This window comes from Hemicordylus capensis, chromosome 2, assembly GCF_027244095.1.
Source record: "Hemicordylus capensis ecotype Gifberg chromosome 2, rHemCap1.1.pri, whole genome shotgun sequence".
NCBI lineage: Eukaryota > Metazoa > Chordata > Lepidosauria > Squamata > Cordylidae > Hemicordylus > Hemicordylus capensis.
Genome location: NC_069658.1, coordinates 107,085,030 through 107,105,288, shown reverse-complemented (window position 1 = coordinate 107,105,288; position 20,259 = coordinate 107,085,030). Strand labels below are relative to the sequence as shown.

Sequence of the window (20,259 nt, the reverse complement as noted above, 5' to 3'; positions counted from 1 at the left end):
TTCTTTGTTTTTGCACTTAAGGTCTCTCTCTCTCTGTTGCATGTACACTACCTGCAGAATAGGATTGAACAGGTCTGTTATCTCTCATCCCCATATATTGCTGTTAACTTGTTCATATAAAATTAGAAGTTACGATTAATATTCATGATGATATCTTTGACTTAGGTTCTTTTTAAATGGTTTTTTAAAAAGTTAAAATCCAATTTAAAATTTAGCCCTTACACCTGAATCATCAGGCATCATTTCACAAAAATTTTAACAAATATTTACAACCTATAAATACATATTTTCATTTAAAATAAATAATTACATCATAAAACATAGTAATACATTCCAAAACACTGTTCTAAAACTATGAGGTCTGTACTGGTACTTCCCAGAGAAGAGAACAACTTTTCATATTGACACGCAATCTGCTTGTGGACAAGAGGCATTACAATGTCTGTGGGAATGCCTGGCCTATCATAAGACAGCTTGGTGACAGGTTTTATAATTCTTCCTATTTCCAAACATTGCTATTCCTCACTTCCAGAGATCTTCATACATCCACTGCAGAAACGGGGAGAAAGCAACTGCATGTCCAGAAAGGAAAGTTCCAATCCTTTGATGGTATCTCCTTCTGCATTTCTTGGGCTGTGAGAAATGGTTGGAAACTCAAGGCACTAATGGTATATTATCCACCATTAGGCTGTCCAGGTACTTTCTGTAAAGGAATAGATGGAGTTGTATGGGTGAAATGTCTGACAAGCTCAATAGGATATGTCCCTTTATACTGATAAGTTGGTCCAGGAAATACCATGTCAGAGTCACTGTCCTCATCACTCAGTAACTCTGGTGAAAACATATCTGTAACTTCCATTGACTTTATGTTGCTGGTCAGTCTGCTGTTTTCATAAAGATTGGGCCACATCTGATGGATGAGCAGATGTAAATATTTTGTCCTCAGGCATTCTGACCAATTGTTCTATGGGCAGTAAATGATTTTGGCAGATCACTTTGATAGGTCCCTTGCATCCTTCCTGTTGTATCTTGTATCCTGCAAGATTTGGTAATTGATGCATAAGAACATAAAAACAGCCCTGCTGGATGAGGCCTGAGGCCTATTTAGTCCAGCATCCTGTTCCACACAGTGGCCCACCAGATGCTTCTGGGAAGCCCACAGTCAACAATTGAGGGCATCCCCTCTGTCTTGCTATTACTCCTCTGCAACTGGTATTTAGAGGCATCTTGCCTATGAGGCTGGAGGTGGCCTATAGCCCTCAGACCAGTAGCCACTGATAGACCTGTCCTCCATTAATTTATCTACACCCTTCTTAAAGGCATCCAAGCTGCTGGCTGTCACATCTTGTGGCAGAGAATTCCATAGGTTAATTATACATTGTGTGAAAATGTACTTCCTTTTGTTGGTCCTAAATTTCTTGGCAATCAGTTTCATTGGATTACCCTTGGTTCTAGCATTAAACGAGAGGGAGAAAAATGTCTATCAACTTTTTCCACACCATGCACGATTTTATAGACCTCTATCATGTCTCCCCTCAGTTGTCTTTTTTTCTGAACTAAAAAGCCCCAGGCGTTGTAGCCTTGTCTTGTAAGGAAGATGCTCGAAGCCAGTGATTACCTTGGTTGTCTTCTTCTGCACCTTTTCCAGTTCTGCAATGTCCTTCTTAAGATATGGTGACCAGAACTGTACACAGTACTCCAAACGTGGCTGCAACATAGTTTTGTGTAACGGCATAATAATATTAGCAGTTTTATTTCCAATCCCTTTCCTAATTATCCCTAGCATGGATTTGGCCTTTTTCACAGCTGCTGCACATTGAGTCAACACTTTCAACAAGCTGTCAACCACGACCAAGATCAGTCACCAACAGCTCAGACCTCATAAGCATATATGTGAACGGGGTTTTTTGCCCCAATATGCATCTCTTTACACTTCCTAACATTGTACCACAATTGCCATTTTGTTGCCCACTACCCAGTTTGGTGAGATCCTTTGGGAGCTGCTTGCAATCTCTTGGATTTTACTACTATAAATAGTTTGGTGACATCTGCAAATTTGACCATCTCGCTGCTTACCCCAACTTCTAAATCATTTATGAATAAATTTAAAAGCACTGGTCCAAGTACAGATCCCTGGGGGACACCACTCCTTACTTTCCTCCATTCTGAAAACTGTTGATTTATACCTACCCTTGGTTTCCTGTCCTTTGACCAGTTACCAATCTACACATGAACCTGTCCCCTTATCCCATAACTGCTGAGTTTCTCTAGAGTCTTGGATGAGGAACGTTACCGAAAGCTTTTTGAAAGTCCAGGTATACTATGCCAACTGGGTCACCTTTATCCACAGACCAGTTGACATTCTCAAAGAACTCCAAAAGGTTGGTGAGGCAAGACTTACCTTAGCAGAATGCTGGTTCTCCTTCAACAGGGCCTATTATTCTATATACTTAACAATTTTATCCTTGAGAGTGCTTTGCACCAATTTGCCTGGAACAGATGTTAAGCTAACTGACCTGTAATTTCCTGGATCCTCCCCGGATCCCTTTTTGGAAATCAGAGTTACATTGGCTACTTTCCAGTCCTCCAGTACAGAGCCTGATTGTAGTGATAAGTTATAAATTTATTTTTGCAAGGAGGATGGCAATTTCACATTTGAGTTCCTTTAGAACTCTTTAGTGGATGCCATCTAGCCCTGACGATTTGTTTTAGACAGTTTGGAACATCCTTTCTCATCACCTCAAATTGGCCCAGTTCTTCAGCCTCCAAGCTTGAGAAGCTCAGTTCTAGAGCAGCTATATAGCCAGTATCCTCTAATGTGAAGACAGATTGAAAGAATTCATTCAGCTTCTCAGCAATCTCCATATCCTCCTTACCAATCTCTTTCACTCCCTCATCATCTAACGGAACAATCACCTCCCTATCAGGTTTTCTGCATCTGATATATTTTAAGAAGTTTTTGTTATTCTCCTTGATGCTTTTAACTAAAAATGTTCCTCAAATTCTGTTTTCATCTCCTTTGTCTCTTTGCATTTCTTTTGCCAGAATTTGTGTTCCTTTTTGTTCTCTTCATTTGGGCAGGCCTTCTTATTTCTGCAAGTCTTTTTCCTCTGTATAGCTTCCTTGACTTTACTTGTAAGCCATGCTGGCATCCTTCTGGACTTGGTGGTACCTTTCCTCTTTTTACATTCCAACTGGCTTCTATTATTGTGGTTTTAAATAAACTCCATGGATTCTGGAGTGAAGTAACTCTCCTGATTTTCCCTTTCAGTTTTCTTTTCACCAAACTCTTCATTTTAGAGAAGCTCTCTTCTCTGAAATTCAAAGTGTCTGTGTTAGATTTCCTTGGTGATTGCTGTCTCCTCGCATGTATGCTCAACTTGATAACACCATGGTCACTGTTCCCTAAAGATTCCATGACACTGATATCTCAAAGCAAGTCCTGAGCATCACTCAGGATTAAGTCCAAGATCGTATTCTCTCTGGTTCGTTCCATGACCAACTGTTCTAGGGCACAGTCATTCAGCATATCTAGAAAATTTGCTTCTTTGTCATTACCTGAATGTGAATTTACTCAGTCTATGTGTGGGTAATTGAAGTCACCCATTATTAAAGTTCTGTCTCTCTGATGCCTCCCTGATTTCCTTCTGCAACTCCAAGTTACTGTCATCGTTTTCATCCGGAGGGCAATAGTACGTCCCTAGTACCACACTTCCTTTCAGGCCTTGTAGTCTGGAAGAGTTTTTGAACAGGACTCCAATCTTCCTAGGTTTTCTAGCTTGTTAGATTCTATCCCTTCTTTAACATACAGTGCTACTCCACCCCCAATTAGCCCCTCCCTGTCCTTTCTATAGAGTTTATATACAGGAATAAAAGTGAACCACTGGTTCTCACCATTCCAACATGTTTTCGTTATGCCCACTATATCTATGTTTTCATTAACAACCAAGCACTGCAGCTCATCCACCTTGGCTCAGGGAATTTTGGCATTGACATATAAGCACCAATCTGCAGAATCTCTTACCTGGTGTATGCTCTTTTTCCTTTGGTCATTGGATCTCTTTGACCAGATAGCACAGCCTTCCATCTGCTCTTTTACTGGTTCTACTCTGTCCCCTTCTGGTTTATCTGAAGCATTTACACCCGCATACCTGGAGGGACGACATTTGCCGATCCAAACACTGCCCAGCTCGTCATATACCCCCTAGGCATCATTTTAAAAGTTGCTCTGTGACCTTTTTTAAAGCACCAGCAGTCTGGTTCCATCTTGATTCAAGGGGAGCCCGCCCCTTTTGTACAGGCTCAACTTATCCCAAAATGTATCCCAGTGCCCAACAAATATAAACATATTCCCCCGGCACATTCCCCTCAGTTCTGACTGTCTTGCTGGCCTTGCATGTGGAACAGGTAGCATTTCTGAGAATGCTACCTTGAGGGTCCTGGACTTCAATAGGCTACCTAACAACCTAAATTTGGATTCCGGGACCTCCCAACTGCATTTCTCAACATAGATGGTGCTGACACCTCCCAAGCATTGCCCAGCAGCCTAAACAGACACCATGTGAAGTCCGCAACCTTCACACCAGGCAGGCAGGTCACTGTGTGGTCTTCATGCTGACCATAGACCCATCTCTCTATATCCCAAAGATCAAATCACCCACTACTAGAAGGCCCCCACCCCACAGAGGAGTATCCCCTGTGTGAGAGAATATGGGCTCATCATTCACGGAAGGGGTCCCTTCTAAGGGACCATTCCACTCTGTCTCAAAATGATGACCCCCAAGACCTTAATTCTCCCTGTCAGCAGAAGAACCATCAGCCTGGGAGTGAGATGCCTCTTCTACGTCCCTGAAGATCTTGTTCACGTATCTCTCTGACCTTCTCCAGATCAGCCACCTTGACTTACAGAGAATGAACTTGTCCCCTGAGAGCCAGGTGCTCCTTGCACTGAGCACACATCCATGACTTCTGCCCATCAAGCAAACCATCATACATGCAGCACTCTTTGCAATACACTGGGAAGCTCCCCCTCCCCTGGTGGCTTTCTCTCTTTATGACTGGTTTGTTGGCTGTTTAGTGTATTTGGAATGTCGTTTATTGCATAAGTTGTTTATATTAGCAGTATATAATTTTTGCGTATATCTCAGATAGCTTTTAAATGAAGTGCCATCAGGGGTTACTCCAAAACACAACTGCCAACCTGGCTTCTCTTCCAAACCTAAGGAAGTAAAGTGAATAAGCAGCTGCATAATTTTTAATACAATTATATGCATGGACTAAGTAGTTGACCTGCTGCCTCTACCTATTCTTTTGTCTAGGATCCAGTGTTCCTAACATATTTAATAACGTCCTGTTAAATCTCTCAGGTTGGTGGATCACCTTGGGGTTGATAAGGGGTTGTGTGTGATTTCTTGATCCCAACGAGTTGCAATAAGACGACAATTTTCAAAATCTCTGTCTAAATCTGAATGAATTCTAGCAGGTAGTACATAGGATAAGGTACTTCCCGCACAATACTTCAGCAATAATTCTGGGCTTGTAGGAAAAGCCTGGGTATAGCAAGTAAAATGGTCAGTTACCACCAGGATATTACCAATGTTCCTACTATCTGGTTGCAATGAAAGATAGTATATGCAAACAAAATCAAATGGTACTTTACTAAAAATATTAGTAAGGGGCACTGCTTTCTGAGGTACAGCCTTATGCTGTACGCATCTTCCACAATTTTTTACATATTGAGGCACATCGTGTGCTAATTGTGGCCAGTAAAAGCATGATTTCACAAATTCAATGGTTCTTTCAACACCTAGATCATCATGAAGGCCGTGCATCACACAATGACGATACTGCTGAGGAAGGACTAACTGAAATATCTTCCTTGATGAAGGGTCCCAAGTGCTTCTGTAGAGTACACCATCCTTTAAGATGAGCTTATCCCTTTTTCTTAAAAGCAATGTTACATCAGGATGTTTTGATCTTCCAGAGCTAGTTTAGTCTTGATTTTTCTTAATTTTCTCAATTTCAGCAAAAATTGGATTTTGTTTCTGTACTTGCTGTAAATCTGACTTCCTTAAATTAGGTAAATATTTATTTATTTATTTAAATGTATTTATTACTCTATCTCACAAGCCAAATTGTGGAGAAAACTGGAAGCCTCTTCTATTAACCAACACCTGCTATTTCTCATCCATACCCTTTACAACAGCATGTCCCTGAAAGTCAGATGCAACCCCCAAGGTCAAAAGAACACTGAGGACCCTTGCTCAATACTGTAAAGAGAACCATCTGGAAATAAACTACCATAAAACCAAAATCATGGCCTTTGCCAGAAGACCAAAGACATACTCCTGAAGCATAAATGGGAACACAATCAAGCAGGTCTTGTGCTTCAAAAACCTGGGAGCGGTCTTTCACACATCTTGCACCAGGAAGTTGGGCAAACAGATAAACACCCAGAGGAGTGCTGCCATGTTAAAATTCTTCCAGACAAAATGAGGCCACTACATACCTGCAGCCTTCAAACTCTTTGAAGCAAAATCACTGGAACAACTTCTCTATGGAGCCCAGCTCGTCCCCTTTTCCAACATCATCCCTCTGAAGCTTGTCCAGTCCAAATTCCTAAGAGCAGTATTCCAAGTACCCTGCTATGTCTCCAATGCTGGTTTACGACTGGAGGCAGGCCAGGTGAAAGTGGAGGCCAGAGTATGGTGTCTGTACTCAATTTTTGGCAAAGACTATCCTTCTTCCCAATAGGCCTAGCCCCCTTAACACTGGAGGATGGTTACCAATCCCCCTGGAAGCAAATCCTGCTGGCGAAATTAACATCATTTGGGTTCTTTCCCCTAACCCCAACTATTTTCTCTGGATTATGAGCAGGCCAGGACATTCTGTAAACAGTGCATAATTGATACAGAGTACCAAAACTGACCTAGGCAGGGCTCCAAACCTCCCTATCACTGAAAGCCCAAAATACATAGTGGCTGCATATCTAATGGAGCTAGAGGCCCTTAACCCCAGAAGAGCCTTCACTCTAGCTTCATTATCTCCCTCACTCTGGGGGGCCACCAGAGAGAGGGACGAACACGGGCCCCCTCTCCGCTAGCTACGCCCCTGCTTACAAGGTTGCCAGGCTGCACAAGCCAGTTCACTATTTCCCTAAGACTCTCTAACTGCAACCTTTTCATAATACATGATGTTGCCAAGTTTTGTGTGGCAGCATACAAAATTCACTGGGATCTGACTACCAGCAAGAATTAAACAGGCCTGACACAACTTATACCTGAACTGCTATCCAGTTACAGTTTTCATTTTAACATATTTTAATCAAATCTTAATTCTAATCTCAACTATTTTATAACTTCATATAGATTTTAGATTTATGCTCAGTCTCTAACTTCCTAATCTCCATGCATTTATTTTCTCATATATTAATTAACATTATAAAACACCACAAATTTTTGTTTGACAAGAAGATTTTCGCTTTAACTTTACAGTTACTGTCCCCAAAGGCATAGACTGCTTTTAATACTATTAATACTACTGTTATGTTTTATCTTATGCTGGTCAAAGATCAAAATAAACTGACTGGTAAAACTCTTTGCTGCACTAAAGGTCCTCCTGGTAACACACTATCTGCTAATGCTTCTATCAAAACCATTTGATTTCTAGGATTGGACATCATATTAACTTTACAACTAATGAGCTTCTTTCTTCCAGCAGAACATTTCAAAGGCTTCTTAGATACCAGCGTAACAACAGATCCAAAAAAATCTGCTTCAGCCTCTTCTTAATGAATTGCAGCTCATCTATACGCTTCCATACACATTGGATGAATTGTTAGGACATGTGCATATTGTGATCCTGCAATTTTTATTGCAAGGAGACAATAAGGGAGGCGAAAAGAGAGTTTGAGGAACATTTAGCTAAAAGCATTAAGGGGAATAACAAAAACTTCTTTAAGTACTTCAGAAGTAGAAAACTTGCCAGGGAGGTGGTTAGTCCATTAGATGATGAGGGAGTGAAAGGGATTATTAAGGAGGATATGGTGATTGCAGAGAAGCTAAGTAAGTTCTTTGCATCTGTCTTCATGGCAACTGAGCCTATACCTCTGCCTGAACTGAGCTCCTCAGGGACAGAGGCTAAAGAACTGAGTCAAAAAGAGGTAACAAGAGAGGACGTTCTAAACTGCCTGGAAAAATTAAAAATTAACAAATCACCAGGACCAGATGGCATCTACCCGAGAGTCCTTAAAGAACTCAAATGTGAAATTGCTGACCTCCTTGAGCCGAGTGGACACCTTACGAGAAGAAAGTTCCTTCCATAGCTCCACTTTGTGTTTGTACTCTCTAAATGGGATTTTATAAGAATCAATTCTTCTTCCCATTGCATCGGTAGAACTGTGTCGGCATACTTTTTCATTTGCAGTCATTACTTCTACTCTTTCTTGCATAGGACCTACATGTCTGGAAAGAGTTACTGTTTCTGAAGGTTTCATGAATACTCCACCGGCAGGCAAGAAACTTTTGTCGCCAAAACAAAGAGCTTGACTAGCAGCTTCCATTTCTTCTTCATCTTTGACTTCCTTCAACAACTGTGGGAGTTGTTCTCTCTTCTCAGGGTCTTAAATGAATATCCTGTCAGTATTTGGTGTTCCTCCAATTCCTCCAATCTAGCAGAATCTATTTCTGTAGGTGAAATTCCCTTCCTCTTCACTACCCGTCTTAAGAGAGTATCTAATCTCTTTACAAAGTCAGAAAGTTTTTCTCCTTTTTGTTGACTAGTAGCCTTGAAATGAAAATAGAGATCTTCTCCACTTTCTGTTGATTCAAAGGTACTTTATAGAGTTTGCAAGCATCCTTCTGGTATTGCTTGTGGATTATTTTCCTTCACTGCTCTAAAAAGTTCTAAAGCAGGACCTCTCAGACTCTCTCCTATTCTCTTCTACCTCTCTTGTGCAGAACAGTCCCAATCCTGAATCATCTGAGTGGCTTGCTCTATCCTGTTCTCAAAATCATTCTCTCCTGTAGGGATGAGCACTTTTCCAGAAAAAAACACTCAGTCTCTTATAAGAGCTTGACTTCCCCACATGGTTTCAAAGTGTTTTGAAGAGCTCTTCCCAAGGTTAAAAATAATAGAGGAGATATCAACTACTGCATGGACAACACATTCCCTAGCATACTGCATGGCTGACAGTTTATTTACAAAATCTCCTTCCCTTCTAGGATACTCCAGAGAACTGTGGTCCTGTTCATTCAGTATAATTTCTGAATACTCACCTTCAGATTTAACTTCTGTGGGTACATACTGAGGATCTAACAAATTGTCATATGAGCACAGAGCTGTCACACTTCCCTAGGCAGGATCAAACATTCTGCCAATAATTTTTACTTTTCCCAATTCAGAAATGGAATCCAACACATCCAAGATGTCTTGGTTACTTGAACTTGCAATGCCTGGGCTGGATCTACTCCTTCACCCTGACACCAGTTCAATAAGAACTCCTGTGCCATTGTCAGTGGGCAAATTAGATAAACCAGCCTAAACACACACTATATAGAAATCCCATCAGTGCCTCCAATTTATGTAGCCCTTCTTAAGGGGTTGTCCACTAATTGAGGGAGTCCTGAGTTGTTGTTTTTCCCTGTGGGGAAAAAGAAATAATTCTTTTTCTGTGGAGCAGGGAAGAAATAGTTCTTCTAGACCCTGCCCATTTATAGGTTTCCCTGGTTCCTATACAAAACTAGACACAAACAACAGCATAAATAATAAATAGATTTACTTATCAATGTATTAAAATCAGAGAAAACATATAAGGTATTAATAAGAGGAAACAGGGGGACGGTCATGAAAATGTAAATTAAAACCAACTTTTTCTACAGTCAGTTTAAAATACTTGACTTAGGGCATATAACTGATGTTATGAAGACTCATATCTTTAAAAAAAAAAGGGTGAAACATTATTGCAGTGAGGCCCAGATGCTCACTGCACTCTGTTCTGTTTTCTCCTTGTTTCCTTCTGTTTTCTCTTGTCCTTCTCACTCTTCTTTTTCTTTTCTCTTCTCCTTATATCTCTCTTTATTCTCCTGAGCAACCATTGGCCTCCCAATGGCTGTCCACCATTTTTTTCTCTCCCTCCTGGACATTCCAAACATTCATTTATTTGGTTATAGTCCTTTCTTTCTGTCCTTTTCCCCTTCCTTTTTTGTTTTAACCAAGTGTACTGGCTAAAGCCAAGCACTCTGGTTACATAAATAAATAAAAAATCTGATCTACATTTTAAAATGATTGATTTTTACCAACCATGCATCCATGCCAATTTGGACTTCAGGATTTTGGCAGTACTAGCCGACGTCCTATTGTATTGGATCGGGTACCATCTGGTCCTATTGTGTTGGATTCTTTTCAGTTAGTGCAGCCTGAGGATGTAGACAAGATCCTGAGCAGTGTGCAGGCAACATCATGCATTCTGAACCCTTGCCTTTCATGGCTAATAAAATCTGCCAGGGAGGATACAGGCAAGTGGTTGGAAACTATAATAAATGCTTCGTTAAGGAAGGGCAAGGTACTATTATGCCTAAAGGAGATAGTGTTAAGACCACTATTTTTTTTTTAAAAAAAAGCCCTCCCGTGACCCCTCCATCATGAACTACAGACGTGTTTCTAACCTTCCCTTTTTGCACAAGGTAATGGGGGGGGGGGATCTCAGCTGCAGAGCTGAGCCTTCAATATGGTTTTCATCCTGGGTACCAAACTGAAACTGCCTTGGTCATCCTAGTGAATAATCTACGCCAGGAGCTTGACAAGGGGAGTGCGTCCCTGTTGGTTCTTCTGGACCTCTCAGTGGTATTTGATACCATCAACCGTGGTGTGCCTCTCAAGTGTGGGGATTGGAGGCACTGCTTTGGAATGGCTTTCATCCTTTTTTTGGGGGGGGGGGCATCCAGAAGGTGGTGCTTGGGACAACTGTTTGGCTCCCTGGCCATTGGCCTGTGGGGTCCCACAGGGTTTGGTTTTGTCCCTCATGCTGTTTGATATCTACATGAAACCGTTGGGAGAGGTCATCTGGGCACTTGGACTGAGCTGTCAGCAATATGAAGACACTCAGCTCGATCTCTCCTTATTGCCTGATCCTAGGGAGGCAGTGGATGTCCTGAGTTGGGAGCTGGAGGCAGTGATAAGACAGAGTGTGGGCTAGTAAACTGAGGTAGAATCCAGACAAGACAGGGGTGCTGTTGGTCAATAAGAGAGGCAATTGGGATGAAGGAATTTGACCAGATTGGATGGGGTTGTACTCCCATGAAAGAGCAGGTCCACAGCTTGAGAGTACTGTTGGACCCAGCTCTGCTTTTGGAAGCTAAGGTAGAGGCAGTGGCCAGAGGTGCCTTTGCAATGCTTTGACTAGTGTGCCAGTTGCATATATTTCTCAAAGGCAGATCTGGCCAGTTATCAACGCCTAGTGCACGCTCACATGGTTTTTTATGTCCATTCAGTTAATTTTAGATCCTGCTCAGGTTGAATCAGAAAGGCCCCACTCTGAATTCACGTGCGTGCACACTGCCTTGATACTGCTGACCAGAACAAAACTCATTCCACACACAGATGAAAAAAATTAGAGAGAACATTGGTCACGTCATGGCTGGCTTACTCTAATTCACTCTATGTAGAGCTGCCCTTGAAGAATATTCAGAAACTGCAGCTAGTGAAAAATGCAGCAGCTAGGATTTTATCCGGAGTTGCCCGTTGGGATCATACTACACCCATTCTAAAAGAGCTGCATTGGCTACCAATTTGTTTCAGAGTCCAATTTAAGGTGCTGGTTTTGACCTTTAAAGCCCTTAACGGTTTGGGCCCCGGATATCTGGAGGACTTCCTGCTCCCAAGGGTTTCTGCCTGCCTGACAAAATCATTGGAGGGGGCTTTGCTCCACATGCCAAGGATGAGGGAGGCTCCGCTGTCAAGCAGGCAGGACAGGGCCGTAGGAACATAGGAAACTGCCATATACTGAGTCAGACCATAGGTCCATCTAGCTCAGTATTGTCTTCACAGACTGGCAGCAGCTTCTCCAAGATTGCAGGTAGGAATCTCTCTCAGCCCTATCTTGGAGAAGCCAGGGAGGGAACTTGGAACCTTCTGCTCTTCCCAGAGCGGCTTCATCCCCTAAGGGGAATATCTTGCAGTGCTCACACATCAGGTCTCCCATTCAGATGCAACCAGGGCAGTCCCTGCTTAGCTATGGGGACAAGTCATGCTTGCTACCACAAGACCAGCTCTCCTCTCCTGGCCTTCTCTGTCATTGCTCCCAGGCTTTGGAATGCTATCCCAGCTGGCACCAGTTCCTCAGTCTCCATTACTGCTTTTAGAAAACAAGTAAAAATGCGGCTCCCTAACCAGGCTTTTATATAAGAGAACTGTTTACTGCTGTTGCTCTATGTCTTTTTTATATATGTGTGTTTTTAACTTTAATATATGTATTTTTATATTTTAATTCAATATTTGTACTTATAATTGTGTATTGTCTTAATTGTGTATTTTTAATTATATTGTAAGCCACTTTGGGATTATTTAAATGAAAAGCAGTGTATAAATTCAACAGTAAATAAATGATTATTTTTTTAAGCCGACGACAGAGGTAAAAACCTCTATTTTCCTCATTTTAAATGTGTGTTTTTTAACAAACTTATGTTTAATTTAGAACCATATTTCAAATGCATCAATTCATCTGCTTACAAGGCATACCACACTATCAAATGGCCATGGAATAATTTAGGCCAATAAGAATGTGTATACTGGTTCTAGCAATTTGATGAAATTAGAATCTATAAATTTTGTTTATCAAAGAGGACACTATCTAAACTGTAGCCATCTAAATAACTCAACTAAGATGAACTCAAACTGAAATATTTGCTTAAGCGCTACTAAAATAATATACTTAGGATCAGGCCAGAGACTGTGAAATTTTATATAAGCATTATTGTCAAAAGCTTACAAAAATTTCAGTTTTGAAAGCACTGTGCAACACAACCTTGACTGAGAATAGTGCTGCTCTTTAGTGGCAATCAAAAAGAAAAGCCTTTGTACTGCTTTAAGCAGCAGGCTTATTAGGCATATCGATATTCTGAAGCAAAAAAAAAAAATCAATCATTTGTTTTCAATTACTACCAATACAGCCTGCATGCATGTAAAATCCATATAGGCTACTTTTAGATGCACATGAGCAGACTAACTTCATAAACCTCTTAGCAATTATAAGATCTTCAGCTGCTGTAAAAGAATAAGAGTATAAACACACTGCAACAGTATTAAAGATCTGAATTGCACTCAGAATAACAAAGATTATTTATAATTATTTTGCTCCAGTATAGCAGTACTTGAGTGTGTAATGCATTCTTAAGTCAACATTCCTTTTCCTGGTTCCAACTGAAGCTGATAGGAAATTTGCCCCATCAGCTTCAGCTGATTATAGACCCACTGAGCTAAAGTATCAATCCAGGTCCTGTTCTTTTATCTACCCAATGGACTGTACTGGTTGCACAAAGTTTCTTTCAACAGGACACTTGACCTGGTTCCAAGGAAAAACAGCACTTGGGTTGAAGGCCACCATAATGAACAGTTCACAGCTTGGATAGCATTAGTTACCCATATGGGATAACTAATTATATCCACGCGCTCCCCGTGTATATAAGATTATCTTCCTTGGAGGCCTTCAGGAGAGCCTTCAAGATCCATCTTTTCAGCCTGGCTTTTAATAATATCAAGTTTTAATTTTAATCTGGTTTTAAGTTTTTTGTGTAAGTTTCACTGTTTTATTATGTGTTTTTTATTTTAATGTAAACTGCCCTGAGCCACTTTAGGAAGGGCAGTATATAAATTGAATGAATAAATAACATATGGAACCTTTTTAATTTTAAGAACTTCATCATTTAGAAGTTCTCCACTAATAAGCTATACTGTGGACAATGCAGATTGAACAGGCACACCAAAATAAAACCACTTATTCAATGAATTCAGTGTTCTCAAAGTCTGAAGAGTGTTTTATTAATAATGGAAAGTTATCAGGGGTGATGTGACTCTGATCGTTCCCATGGTTCCATGTTTGCATTTGTTATGATTGTGCCTAGAGGCAGAGTCCTGAGCAGAAGCGCCCTTCCCATCTATTAAATCAGTGCTCACCTTTCTACAAGTGCATGAGCCATGTTTGTGCGCACTGAGGAAATTCCCAGTGTTCTGCTTCCCTTGAGCTCTTCATGCACATCAAATGCCCATACAATTTTGCTTGCTCCCTCTTAGATTTCATTGGAGAGGTTTAATAGGACAAAATTTGCAAGACCCTATGCTAGAAACCAGAAGTGACTGACATTTTAAAGCAGGCTTCCCCAAACTGCGGCCCTCCAGATGTTGCTGAACTACAACTCCCAGCATCCCGAGCCACAATTTATTGTGGCTGGGTATGCTGGGGGTTGTAGTTCAGCAACATCTGGAGGGCCGCAGTTTGGGGACACCTGTTTTAAAGTATGATGAGGATGGTGCTCCACTGCAGCTTCCACAGGCACTGGAGGGTGAAATTCTTGGGTGCCATTATGCTTTCCACCCAATCAGGTCACAGATCAGTCTTGTAGTGCCAATAGCCTGGTAACATGCTGTAAATAGGCTAGTATTGTAACCCAGCAAGGGGCTCTAACCTATCAGTTTAGAGCCAGAGAGTTGTAACACACTCACATTCCACTAGTTTTCAATCAGACATTCTCAGGTTTTTGGAGGTCCTGGCCCTGGTAAACTTCTATCAGCCTGGACTTGACATAAACGGGATGCTGGGAAAGGAAGAAAAACTTAACTGTACCAGTGTTACAAATGCAGGGTCTCTTGTTTAATCTTTCCCTATAGGGTTGCCTTTGCCTTGCCTACATATGTGGTATAGGCAGGCACTGTGATGGCATATCAATAGTGGATGCCTAACTGTTGAGACCAGTTTGAACAGGACACCAGATATATGCAACACCACACAGGCAGGTTCTTCTTGTTCATCTGCTATCGCCTTTGAACTAGTCCAGATCACAAGAAAATGTAACTGCATGCATATATCCCTTCAAACATTGATTGTAAAAAGTCACTGAGAAAACATAGCACCGAACATCAAAATCGGAGAATTCCTCACACAGACTCCTAGCTTTTCTATGGTCTTTCATAGTCTATATCCATTCTGTCTAAATGAAGCAGGGGGGATGAAGGGAGCCACATCACAACAAAGGCAGTTGGGGCAAAACTGCAGTGCACTATGCAAAATGGCAGCATGAGATAACTAAAGTCACTATTGAGCGGTACTCTGAAATAGCACAAGCCCTGGTGAAAGACTCTGGCTCAGACTACGTGTTACCCAAAGCTCCATGAGCCAGGACAGGAGGTCAGAGAGAGAGAGGGAGGGGTTACTTAACCCTTCCTATCTGGTCATTTTCCAACTCTAGAGCAACCTTACAAAGCTGCCTTTTCACTTTTAGGTGAAAGAGATAAAGGGTTCCCTATCTTCCCCGCACCTTCCCCTCTTCCCACAGGTAAAAAGGCAGCTTAGGCAGATTGATTTTGAACTGCTAAATGATCAGTGTGGAAAGGGTTGTGCAGGGAAAAGGGTTACACATCAGACCTTCTGCTGCTTCAAATCACAGCCTGGTAGCCAGGCTGATTTTTGTTTTTATTAAGCAGAGGAAAACATCACAAAATGCAAACAAATTACAGTAGCATGTGGTTTGAGTAGCCCATAGTGAATACAAACAAATATGAGCATTCTGTGATGGAAGACAGAATGAGGGGGTATTTTATTTTATTGATTGAGCAATTTGTTGACCACCTGACTTCCTTAGACTCAAGGCGGTTTACATAAATTAACAGCAGGGAGAAAAGAAAGAAAGGGTGGAGGGGAAAAACACACACACACACACAACTAAAAGCCTGGCAAAATAGATAGGCTTTCAGGAGCGTTCTTAAAAGAAAGAAGAGAGGGGGCATGACGAATCTCAGGAGACAGAGTGTTCCATAAGGAGGGGGCTGCAACAGAGGAGACCTTCCCACAAGCCCGAGCCCCATGCACCTCCCCTGGGCCCGGAACTCTGAGAAGGCCCACCTGAGATGACCTCATAGGGCTAGTCGAAGTTGGATGGGAGAGGCAGTCCTGCAAATACACAGGCACCAAATTCTGAAGGGTTTTATAGGCAACCACCAGCACTTTGAACTGGACCCAGAAGCGAACTGGCAGCCAATGTAGTGACCTCAACAAAGGTGAAACATGATCAAATTTCCTGCTGCCCATAAGCAGCCGGGCCACAGCATTTTGAGCCAGCTGAAGCTTCTGAGTCGTTTTCAAAGGCAACCCCAGGTAGATCGCACTGCAATAGTCCAACCAAGAGGTGATGAGGTATGAGTTACGGTTGCAAGGGCCTGCTGGTCGAGTATCATAGTGCATTGTTGCAACTTCCTTCATTATAAAATAATAAGAAAAAGGTAAATGAAAAAAATAGTCTCTTTAAATAGAGTAACCTTGTGTGGAATCTTGATAGCAAGCAAAGGCGTTTATCACCAACAGACGCCACTCTAGGCAGGTCTGCTTTCAGTTAATTCCCCATTGCTTAGTTAATGATACTTAAACAAGCATCTTTTCCTGAAGGTCATAGATTCTCTCTTGTTTTTAATGCTTCTTTTAATAGATACCAAATATCCATGCAATTTTTGCTTACATGCAATTAAATGTTGTTGAATCTGCAAAAGTGTTTGTTGGTGACCCGTCCAAAGAGTTCAACATTCCAAATTATAACCCTATCAGTTAGATATCATAATTGGATTAAAACTGCTACTTTAATCTTAGACATATTTAGAATGTTATATGGACATTGTTTTATATAGAGAAGTTCATTGTTTTTACCAAATGGTTTTTGGATTTTTTTCTGGATTACTTTGGTTGTGGAACTCTATAAGTTCAGAAGGTTGAAAGGTAGAACTCAGTTACTTCCTTAGAGTGAGCACAGACTATTTCTAAAAATATAGGGTGGCATCCACACTGCTGCTTGCAGGACTTTTTTTTTTAAGGCAGCAGTGCTCAACTGCCAATGGCAGAAAAGGAGTCACTCAGATGCATGTTGTACAGAAAGTTCTCCATTTGTACATATTTGGGCTTGTGCAAGAGGCTGCACAGGAGCAGGGGCGTAGCAATCACTGGATAAGGGAGGACAATTGGCCCAAGACCCACAGAGTCTGGGGGGCCTCCCAAGGCCTCTCGGCCAGTCCCCCTTGCCCTCTCCCACACCTAGCCAGAGAGCAAAACACTCATTAGCTGGGAGAGCAGATTCAGCAGCAACAGCAGCGGGGGAGATTGTCAGCAGCAGACCGTAAGCAAAGGGTTAACTCTGGGAGTCCCGCCCCTTTCTCCAGCAGCCTAACTGGTTCGGCTGCATTCTTGAGCTGCTGCTTCCTGGTCACTCAGCATATCGCAGGAGGCAAGGAGGCAGCTGGATGGGAAGTGGAGGGACTGTGAACTTCATCTCTCAAGGACAGTAAAAGAAAACCCCTGTTCCCCAACCCATATCTGTTGGTTTTATTTGTTTCCCTTGATTAAGCCACTGTGTTTCTCTCCCCACCACCACCACCACCACCACCACTGTATGAACTGTGTGTGTGTGTGTGTGTGTGTGTGCGTGTGTGTGCGCGCGCGCATGTGCACATGTATGTGTTTCTTCCCTCCCAATTTGAAAAACTTTTATGTGCCGGCATTTGAAAAGCCAGTCTGCTTGTGTTTTTTCTCCCGCACCCCCCTCCCTGGTTTGAAACTAACTCTCTCTCTGCATTACAAACTTTTAATAAAAATCCCACCCCCCACAGCCCAGCAATATACCTTCTTGTGAGGAAATTAGTTAGTAAAGATTTTTAAAGTTTTTAAAAGAATAAGAGGGAAGGGAAAAATGCTCTAACAAAATAGATCTGTTGTTGTTCCTAACGTTTGGCTTAGCATGTTCTGTTGGGTTTATATTAAGAATATTTATACTGTCTGCTGCTTTTTTTAGCAATAAAGTATTTCTCAAATGGCTTCAATAGCAAAATATTAGAAAATTGTTATTTCACAATATGTTTCTCCTTACAATAAATATTAGTTTATTTAGCTTTGTGCGTGTAACAGTAGTTCATATATTGTCTTTTTAATAAGCTTGTAATGGACTAAAATACCCCAGTGTATTGAAAGTGGCTAGACAAATTGCTAAAATTAACATTAAGTACTTCCCCCTCCCCAACCAAACGTCTTATTTATATGCACTTGCCCCATCACAGGAAACTCAATTTTAAAAGCCCTTTAAATATTGACTCATTTTTAAATGCTAAAAAATTGGGGTCACTCCATATATGAAATTCTGCTGCCCTGTTTGAAATAAAATTGGTGGCTTTTCCTTCTGTAGTGGATAGACATATACTTGAATGTAGTTCATAGCAGAGATCTAGAAAAATAAGAAAGAAAGAAGGATCTCTGACCAAGGGCTTTCCAAATATCTGATCTGATCCCGTTGGTTGCCTGGTGATCAGATATTGTACTAACTCACTGGTCTGCATTTCAAAACTATTGACTGTACAGTATTATGCAGTTTGTTGGTCTTTTAAGTCTGCATAAACTACATAAAGAAATGTAAATGAAAATTTAAAGGACCAATATAATGTGTAATACAATTATACAGATGTGATTCCACTGAAGATTGCACAAAGCCTAATAGGGATGGATTGATTTAATGCCATAATCAATGTACACTATATTATACATGTCCTCTAATGTTCTTCTGCAGCAAAAACATGGGGCCAGGAGAATGAGAGGAAGGCAGCGGGGGCCCATTTTAAAATCTCATCCACAGGCCCACTCCAACCTTGCTATGCCCCTGCACAGGAGGCTGTGTCTGCGCAACAACTAGTCGGGAACAGACAACGCTGAAGGCAACAACCATTGTCAGGAACAGACAATGCTGAAGTCAAACAAATATGGACCAGATTAGTAATCCCTAAGAGATCTATGTAAGAACGCAAGTTATAATAAATATTTTTAAAAACACACAATAAATGAGGATATTTTAATATTTAAAAGTGGACAGACTATAAATCTGAATATTAGCTATGTTTATAACTCAGTTCTAATAACTCAATTCTAAGTGCACCTATTTGGATGTTGAAATTAATTTCAACATTAATTTCAGCTTCATATTTAAAGTAAATGTGCTTAGGATCACAGCTTTAATAAAATTAGTTTTCAAACAGTTTTCAAATTAGTTTTCATTTTTATTTAGATCATTATGAAGTTAGAATAAACCAAAGTGTGTGTGTGATTTTTTTTTAATCTGCTTTTTATAAGCAGCACTTTCTTACTTAGAGTTCACTTCCCCTGGCAATTTCTCAACCCAATGGATCAAAACTATGAACATCTTTTCTTTACCAGTCTTTTATAACGCTAGGCTTTACATCTGGTAGAAGATAAAACAATGGTCAAAAGACATTACTACTAGTTTAAATTGAGCCAAACGCATTACTACAAAACAAAAATGTATCTGCAAGCTAGAAGAGCTACAAAAGAGGTACAATACTGCTGTGAATTATAAAATTCATGTATGCTACTATACTATTACCATCATTTAGCAAATCACTTCAAAATCAAAACTAAGATTTCCTTTTAATTCAAGTACTTGCAACCTAAATTCAGTCATTTTATAGCAAACACAAAAGCACTATTTTAAATCAAATTGTATTTCAACTTTCTTACTCTTTATCACACTTTATATTCTTACAAATACCATGTGAAGTGGGTTCTCTTTGGTTGTGAGGGATGAACACCATGCATAGTGGTCTATGGGGATCTTAATCTGGGTTCCTCACAATCAAGACAAATTGGATTTCTGAGTGACCCACAGAAATGCAATAGGTGAAGGTTTTCCCATCACTTTATCACACAACAGGAAAAGTTTCATGTGCTGAATTTCTAAGTGCCACATAGCTATTAAAGGCACAGCCAAGAAGGGGAAAAGAGTTGACAGCCCTTTTGTCTGCCTGCCGACCCCATACATTTTAAATTTATAAGCAGAAATGCTTTTGAAATATATAGAAGATGGAATGAATGTGATATAGGCATATATATGGAAAATATACAAATGCTGTAAATATTCCAGTACTGCATTAATTTTCTGACACCACTGACTGGTAGCACCGCTTTAAACCATGTTAACAGCATGCCTTTTAGTGATGATGAAGAGGTTT

General features: G+C 40.8%; 1 protein-coding gene across 10 annotated transcripts in view; it reads right to left on the bottom strand.

The window, feature by feature from the left end:
* APBA1 (amyloid beta precursor protein binding family A member 1) overlaps nt 1–20,259 on the bottom strand; it is a 156,115-nt gene that overhangs the window by 132,652 nt on the left and 3,204 nt on the right. The window contains exons 1-2 of one of the 10 annotated variants that reach the window (XM_053299366.1): nt 6,509–7,017; nt 4,025–4,151 (exon numbers count right to left, since the gene is read on the bottom strand). The exons of 8 other annotated variants lie outside the window; for them this stretch is intronic. The gene's annotated coding sequence lies outside the window, so the exon portion shown is untranslated. Of the gene's footprint in view, nt 1–4,024; nt 4,209–6,508; nt 7,018–20,259 lie in introns of those variants that run through there. One more of the 10 variants, XM_053299369.1, reaches the window with a different exon arrangement.